This window comes from Saccostrea echinata, unplaced genomic scaffold (assembly GCF_033153115.1).
Source record: "Saccostrea echinata isolate AGI-Se365-2 ecotype Australia unplaced genomic scaffold, CSIRO_AGI_Sech_v1 ptg000029l, whole genome shotgun sequence".
Lineage (NCBI taxonomy): Eukaryota > Metazoa > Mollusca > Bivalvia > Ostreida > Ostreidae > Saccostrea > Saccostrea echinata.
The window spans coordinates 35,460,922-35,470,346 of NW_026889778.1; positions in this window are offsets into that span (position 1 = coordinate 35,460,922).

The following is a 9,425-nucleotide window of genomic DNA, read 5'->3' on the forward strand; positions in this document are numbered from 1 at the left end:
GATGATGGCACAGTCTTGTACTACTTTACAAAACACAATAACCTCGTTATTACAGAAAGACAAAGAAAAGGAAGAAGATAATCCTCTCAGGATGCTCAACAGAGTAATACAGACTACAGATCAAGTCGCTGAGACAAATCTTCGTGACGGAAATAGCATCGGAAGTGCCTACCCCGTGCCTGCAACTACGACCAATGCATCAACAGAATTTACAGTTACTCCTAACATTACCTCGCATCACAATAACATAGGGGTTTCGTCAAAGGACGTTGGTCATGTAGATTTGGTTTCACTAGATCTGCGCAAGAAAATCTTAAGAGGTGAAGATGTAAATCTATGTGCATTATTGATTCCCTCGTTTGAGATTCAATCCGACAAAAAAGATGACAAACCAGATAAACGTTTGGCGAGGAATCTGAGCATAAGCAAATTTGTGACAGCTTTCTGTCGTTATAAGAGAATCATGTGTGCACCAACAGCGTACCCCTGGAGGCAAAATGAACTTGATGGCTACTTGGCCCATATTATTGAAATTAACAACATCTGGACCACCAACTTCTTCGAATACCATAACCTGTTCTCAGCTAAATGTGCTATCACTCTAAAACAATAACAGATTTTAATTGACTGGTCGAAGGGAGATGACGAATTGCTAAAACGAGTTGTTGCCTGGGCAGATGTGAATTCATGTGATGTTTGTAATTCTACAGCTCATGTCACCTCAATGTGTTTGGAGAACGTAAGCAAGAATATATACGGATGATGTTAAGCAAGGAGGAAAGACACTGTACCAGAGAAAAGATAAATATATGATCGACAAATTTTGTACCATGAGGGCGTGCCAATTTGTAATAACTTCAATTACACAAGATGTGCTTTACACTTTTGCAGAAGAGCACATGTGTGTTCTTCCTGCATGTCTGCTAAGCATGGGAAAAGAAAATGCTCAGAATCAAATGAAGAAAAAAGGACAACCAATGTTAAAGCAAAGAAAACACCAGTTGAACCTAAAATATGACTAGATAGTAATTTTGAAACCAATATGAAGGCAACAACTCCTTTAAATAAAGAAAGATTACAAATGGAACTAGCAAACCATCCCGATAAAAACTTATTCAAGTATTAACAGATGGACTTCAAAGTGGTTTCGATATATTTATGGGAGATAATATTAACATTGCTCAATCTTTTGAATGTAGAAACCTAAAAACTGCTGGATTGGACCAAAAAACAGTGGAACAATTAATTGATGCTGAAGTTAAAAAGGGATATTTAGTGGGTCCATTAGACGCCTTGCCCTTTTCAAAATACAGGGTAAGTCCAATAGGAATTGCTATAGGAAAATACTCAAGAAAAAAAAGATTAATTCTTGATTTTTCTTCACCACACGAAAACAGCGAGGTAGCCAGTGTCAACGATTTAATAGACAAAGACGTGTTCCCTTAGATATGTAAAAGTGGATGATGCTACTAAAAAGATTCAAGATTTATGAAGAAATGCCATTTTATGCAAAACAGACATAAGTGATGCTTTTAAACTGATACCTATGGCACCAAATTTATGGCATTTATAATTTATCAAGTGGAAAAACCAATATTACTACTTTGTTCGTTTACCATTTGGAAGTCGCAGTTCTCCAAGAATTTTTGATTGTTTATCGCAAGCTATATGTTGGATAGCCAAAAACAATTATGGTATTGAAAACATGCGCAGCTATGTTAAGGCTTCCCGAAGCTTTAAAATGCGCTCAAAACATAATGTGTCATTGCGAGGTCGGTTTTGGTTTTAATTTATAAGTATTGAACTTTAGTACTTCCAATTTATATAAAGGGTTTCCTCGGCTATATATTAACATATTTGTTATGATATCACATGACTTTGTTGATCACGTGACGGTCATTTATAATTTTTTAAAGTGTTTCATATAAATCGCTTCGGCGCAGCTGATTAACACGATAATTATTAACATTTTGTTATATAAATAAACTCATCGTATCCTTGTGTATCCGAAATGTGCTTGGGAAAAGTCATGGTATTACTTGGGTACAAAATATTTCCTGAGAAACTCAACTTACCTACAAATTTGAGGGTATTTTCCACACAATATCGTAATCTGTATTAAAACAAAGCCAACACACATTTTTCCCAAGCAAGATTCAGTTAGAGAACAACCTCTTCTTACAGATTTCCACAAAAATTCTCAGATTAATCCTCATTAATCACCTGCGCCAGACTCTTTTATACACATAAAATAAATTCTACCTCCAACCACGGGTATAAAACAGAGTACATTTCAAAAGTATATTTTTCATAAGCATTTTGAACATGCTGAATTTCAATCAAGGGTAGGTAAGCGGTGTATTTTTAAAATATTCGGACATATAAGACTTAAAAAACCTTTAACGACCAGTGAATTTTGCAATAGCTATCTAGCATTTTACATGCAGTTTGAAATAAAGTGTTAAGTTCATGACACTCTCCCCGTCATAACACCTCAAGTTTGCAGTGACTTGACGTCATTTTCCATTATGACGTCATATTTTGGTAGTTCAGAAATGTGAAGGCACAGAGTGCAGTGTAATATTCTAAGGGAAGCCTTAACTTACCTGCGTGTTTTATCTATTAGATGATTTTCTCACTATTGATAAATCAGATATGAATGGAGAAAGAACCATGGCATTGCTTTGTACCCTTTACAAGCGTTTAAATATTCCTCTGTCTATGAAGAAAACAGAAGGACCTACCCAATGCTTGGAGTATTAAGGCATTATATTGGATACCAATAAAATGGAAGCATGCAAGACTGCCTTTGGAAAAAGTGGATAGAATTTGTAAATATGTTAAAGACTTCTTGAACTGTCGATCTGTGACTAAAAGACAATTATTGCAGTTGCTTGGGCATTTTAACTTTGCAGCTAGAGTAATTTTACCAGGACGACCTTTCACCTCGCATATAATTGCTCTATCAACCACAGTAGACAATTTGAATTTTTACGTAAATTTTGACAAAGAAAGCAGAGAAGATCTACGTATGTGGCTCGAATTCTTAGAGAAATTGAATGGTGTTTCTGTTTTTACGAGAAAACACTAACAAGCAATGCAGATTTTTAGCTATACACTGATGCCTCGTCCACCATAGGATATATGGAGGCTATTTTCATGGACATTGGTTTGCTGAATCCTGGCCAAAAGAACTGACTACTTGCATGAAACAACCTATCTCCATGGCATTTAGAGAGTTATATCCTATAGTAGTTGCTGCATTGCTATGGGGACATTTGTGGAGAAGTAAACGAATTCTATTTAATTGTGATAACTCTGCAGTAGTAGAAATAATTAGGAAACGTCGCTCATCAGACCTACCAATTTCAAATTTGATGAGAACCTGTGCTATTACGCTGCGAGAAACAATTTTGATATCTATAGTGAACGTGTACCTGGAATAACAAATGTCATAGCTGATTCCTTATCTCGGTTACAGATACAGCGTTTCCGACAAGTTGCACCTTTGGCAGACCAGACACCGACACCATGCCCAGACATATATCAAGTAATGTGGAGCTTCAACAAATAGTGGCGGAATTCTTGGACAATTCAATTTCAGTGAACACCAAGACTGTTCATCAGCAAGGTTTTCAAGTGTATAAACATTTTCTAGCCATGTACAATGTTAGTTTTGATCATAGTTTTTTCACCTATATCACAGGAAATTCTCATTTATTTTGTAGCCTATTGTCAGCATACTTTGTCTTTAAAATACGCCACTGTCAAGTTGTATTTAAGTAGTATTAGATTTACATGCTTAGAGAAAGGTATACCAAATCCTTTTCAGTCAAACTGTCAATCTATGGAGCGTTTGAAGTTGATTTCGAATGCCATTAGAAAAATTGAATTAAATTCTGATCAATTGACTAGGCTTCCAATCACTGTTGAAATAGTGCAAAGAATTTGTTCGGCATAAGAAAAGATGTTTTTGATGTTTACACAAACATTTTACTTGAGGCTATGTATACTGTTGCCTTTTTTGTTTTTTTTTTCCGATGTGGAGAGTCAACAATTAGAAAAACTTTTGACCCTACTTGTCATTTAACTTGTCAACATGTACAAATTCAACAGAAAACTATGAAAATATTTTTGAAAACATCCAAGGCAGACAGGTTTTAAAGAGGCACAAATATTGTTTTGTATTCCAATGACACAGACATTTGTCAAATTAAAAGCAATTTGCAAATACATGCAATTTAGAAAATATCCCAAGGCATTAAAAGATGAGCCATTTTTTGTAACAAATGTTGGTCTGCCAGTCAAACGAAGCTTTTTTATTGAATGTTTAAAGCAGGTTCTAGACAGAGTAGGTATAGATTCTACGAAATATTATGGACACTCCTTTCAAACTGGGGCAGCCACTTCGGCTGCATGCGTTAGGATGGAAGATCATCTAATCAAATCTTTAGGTAGATGGTCTTCAGATTGTTACACACGATACATTTAAACACCCCAATTAGTACTTCAAGATGCTCAACATAGCATGTTGAATAGTCAGAAATAATTTCTCTAATCTGGACAACAGAACTAGATGTACATGTATCAAGGTAGCAGTTTGTAATATTGTGTCTTGTCATTAAGAAGGTTACAATTATGTTAAACAAGTGCATGACTTAAGTCTATGTTTGTACACAAACTGCCAGCTGCAACATTTCAATTGAACATAATTTGCATTTTATTTTCCCATACTTGGGCTCATGCAGCTGTCTTTTCATCTGTCCACAGATTCTAATCCATCAGCATTTATGGCATACACAATGGTTATACCATTGATTTTTCCCAAGCAAGGGAAACTTTTTGAATTGAACCATGCTTATTGATTATGGAATACTCATCGAACTAGTGTTATTACATATTAGCCATTATTGATAACGTTAAAATTACTCTGATTTCTCAGGCGCTAGTGTTCATGTTCATATAGGCAAATATTTGCCCTCAGCCTGCATCTTACTCAGGTACCCAACCTGCAAACATACTTCGCATCAGGTGCTAATGAACATGGCGACACATGGACAAGCCTACTTGTCCTCAGCCTGCATTCATATTCATTTCACAGAGTAATAAAGATTGTGTTTTTATGTCGACGTATTCCATTTCCATCTATAGTACTTTGTTTATCTTTTATTCTTAGTTTGTTGCATGAGCCCTCAAGGCAAACATAGTATTTTTGAATAAATTTAGTTACAGTGCAACTTCTTATCTTGTTATTTTGAGAATAAATAGGAAGCAAAACGTGTTTGAACCCTTAATACAGAAGTTGTTAACCTGCAGTACAAAAAATGCTGACATGCTTTTAACTAGGCCATTTGTCATTGACATTTAAGTGTTAATTACATGTCATTTATTCGAAAAAGAGGCACCTTAAAGGTCTCTACTTGATATCAGTACCTTACATCGAATTTTTGTTTTAAGTAAGGATATTTAATCATGGCTTATACTTTCGTAATATTGTCATATTATATTTCACATGTTTAGATCCTTAAATATTTTGCTTTTATCGCATATTTTTATTTTAAAAATTGTTAATCATTCTTTGCACGAGCCTCTACCACAATGCAATGAGCAACATGTTAACAACATGTTCTGTGAAGGAAATATCCGCCTTAAATAATTTAAATATATGCGCATTTGAGGAGACAAGGTACCTTATATTGCCTGTATGGATTAAGATGAGAAACGCTGTGTTCTTTTTCGTATTGTTCGCCGTTTACATAACCTCTACTGAATCATGTACATGTAGACCTCTACATCCACAGGAACATTTCTGTTCTTCAGATTTCGCTAAGTTGTTGTTGTCGTTACTATAATAATCAGAATCATTCAAAAATCAACTAAAGGCTACAAAGTAAATAATATCATAAAATGCCACTAATACCTTCTATATCTTTGGAGGTAATTAAAGCCGTTTACTCTTTTAAAAATCAAAACATATAACCCCTTTTAGTCTATAAGACATAATTTCTACTTTTATTTTTATCTAATATTGAAAATTTAAAGTAACAGATACTTAGCTATATGTTGTACCGTTCCGTTAATATCATGACTAGTTCAGCCATTACAAGATTTTTTAATTATCATCTTAACCCTAAAATACCCTTGTTGCATCCGATGTAATTTCTTTAGACTACTAACTTCTAGGTTTTATATCTATTCATACTTTTATCAATGTTTCCCTGGTTAATTTAGTTCGACAATCAACAGTTACTTGTGTTCAGTCAAGCGGAAGTGGTTCTAGTTGCAGGTGGATTTCCAATGCGTGCTCCTGGAACACACGGTATAAGAAGTAAAAAATAATTGGTCAGCCTCTCGTGCAGAAACATCGTCATGTTTATATTTGTGAGATGCAATAAATCGATATTAAATGAAAAGTGTTATGATACTAACAAAAGAATTAGTCTGAAAGAGTTGTCACGTTTGTGCCTTACTTTGTACATTAACTGTATTTCATGGATTATACCTTAATTTCATTTCACATGAATGCAGAAATAAAAGCCGAACAGTTTTTTTATATAAAATAACTGAACAGCATTGTTATGTTTTTGTTTGGAAAATTTTCTGTCTTCAAACTGTTTTTATAATGCATTATTAAATGGTAATTAAACTGTAGGAAATAATACACTAGTATATATATCATACTGAAACAATTTGTTATTTTGTGGGACTGATATTTTTTTATTCATTAAATTTGATACGCATGTATTTACGATCAGGAAATCTCCTTAAAATTTATAAATATATCTAAAGATTGTTAATGGTTAAGTGTTTTTCATTCCTGTCCTTTGCTGTGCTTAAAGATTAATCATTTTCACTTCCAATAAGATAGAGGCTACAGAATGTATTTAAAGATACTGCACAGTAATCTAGCTCAATAATACAATTTTTAAAAATCAGAGCTGGCAGAAATGAATATTTCGAATGTCCAGATGTGGGATCATCTGCAATAGAGAAGTCAACAACCTCTGTCGACAAGTCAAACTCGCTGTTAGTCCCTTGTCTACACCAGGTAAAAGGAATAAGCTAAACAAAGCACAAATCAGTATGAACACAATTATCCTTGGGTACAGGGTTCGGGCCCTGATAATGAGTGTTAGACATAGACTCTGAATATTAAAAACATTGTCACTTTCATTCTTTGACATTCAGTAGGTCTCTATCGTAGAATTTCAAAGCAAAATATAAAAGAGATTTCAGTGGCTTCCTCTCTACTCTTCTAGATGTGCGATTAAAACGTCTTTTTTTACTATGAACAAAACAGAAATCAACATTTTTCCTACATATAAAATCCTGAAAGATAACGAGCTGAAATACGCGGAAAAGGGCAAGAAACACCCAAAAGTGAATTGCAGTGGAAGGGGGTGACCGTAAGAGGTTTCTATTCTCTTCTTTAAAGTCTGACCCCAACTTCCTTCCCCGCAATAGGACACACAGTTATTAGTAGATCCAATCCTGAAAAAAAGCATTTTACTTTTGATCATTTTTTATATAATCATATGAAGATAAATGCATATTCAGGAAATGTAAACTTTGATAAATGTTCCTCATGTTTACTTAACATAAAACATTATTTCATTTTTTTTTTCTCTCACATTTTTCAAATCCCGTTATCTCTGCAAAAAAATTAAAAAATTTCAGGAAAATTGCAAGTCAAGGGATATATCTTTGCTGTACATATTTTTTTAATCAAGGTATATTCAAATAATAAATAAATGCCACTAAAAAGACTTTTTTTTTTTTTTTTTTTTTTTTTTTTTTGGAAACTCGTAATGTTATTTCGATAAATGCCATCTCGACAAATCATGGAAGTTTTTAGGACATTCTTATGATGTTCTAGTTGAGTAGTCATGCATATATAATCATAATTAAAACAAGGAATCATTGTATATTTAATTTGTTAAATTGTTGAATTTTTAATAATGATTAATAGCCTTTACGTTTTGCACAATCCTTTCTGTACGATTTGCACTCTTGGACTGTGCATTTTACATCCTTCTGACGTCAAAGTATAGATAAATTTATTGTAATTTTAAAATGGAAATTTTCTCGTAAAATCCGGCTTGAAGAGCATAACATGTATAAATTGTGAACAGACGGAGATTTCCTATCTTTATTTGACAGGCCTTACAATGAAAACTTTGATTATACATGTACTGTTCGTTGCTTTCATTGCTGATTCAGAAGCATGTACATGTCTTCCTCAGCACCCACAAGAACATTTTTGTAACTCACATTTTGGTAAGTAATCCTTTATATGAAAACTAGAAATGACTTAATGCGCTTTTTATCCATCACTTTTAAGGTGAAACATGTCTGTTTTACGCGGATTTTCATTTTCATAAACAAAATACAATTTAGAAAACATTTTTTAAGATTATTTGTACCCAAAACTATATGAAGATCCGAAATATACAAGTATTTATTTTTTCCCCTTTTGTCCATATAAGCTCTTGCATTAGTACAGTGTATATCTATGTTGTATTTGATTAATAATTTTGACTTAATTTTGACATAGTAATATTGAATTTTATTAATGGTTTTATTTTACTCTCACAATTGCTGCTAGTTGTCCAGGCAAAGATCATTAGTCGAAGGACTGTGAACAGTGGATTGGATATTTTGTACACCGTTCAAATACTTCAGGATTTCAAGGTTATCTTTATTTCATAATTGTTAAATCTTTTTCGAAATCTATTATCTTTTTAAAGTATACTTTTTAACTTACTTTATCAAAGAATTCACGTCACCCGCGTGGCGCAGTGGTTAGAGCGTCTGCTCTAGAGTCGCGAAGTAAGGAGTTGATCCTTACTTCGCGGGATCGAATCCCACTGTGGGACGAGGAGACCGGTCCTTCGGATGAAACCGTATAAACCGAGGTCCCGTGTCGCAGCAGTGCTGGCACGAAAAAGATCCCTCACTGCTCAATGGCCGTAAGTGCCGAGTATAGGACAAAATTTGCAGCTCTCCACCGGCAAGTAGTGGCGTCTCCATTGAGTGAAAAATTCTCGAGAGAGACGTTAAACAACAAACAAACAAACAAACAAGGAATTCACAATTTGAAATTCACAAATAAATATAATGGCCTTCTCTGCAGGCCCAGAGCAGCGTTTCTCAAGGTGTGTTGGGAGGAATCACAGAAAAATTGAAAAGTATTAATTCAAAAATAAAAATAATAATGATGAAAACAACCATAAAAAAACTTATCTGACCAACTTGATTATGAAATTTCTAAGGGGCGGGGTGGTGAATGAGCATTTTTCATACTAAAACTAAAGTAAATAATTAATCCGAAAAAGTTTTTTTTTTTTTTTTTTTGGGGGGGGGGGGGGCTCACTACAGGCCCGATGTGTAATACTAAATGCCAGTTTTAGCATTATTGTTCATTA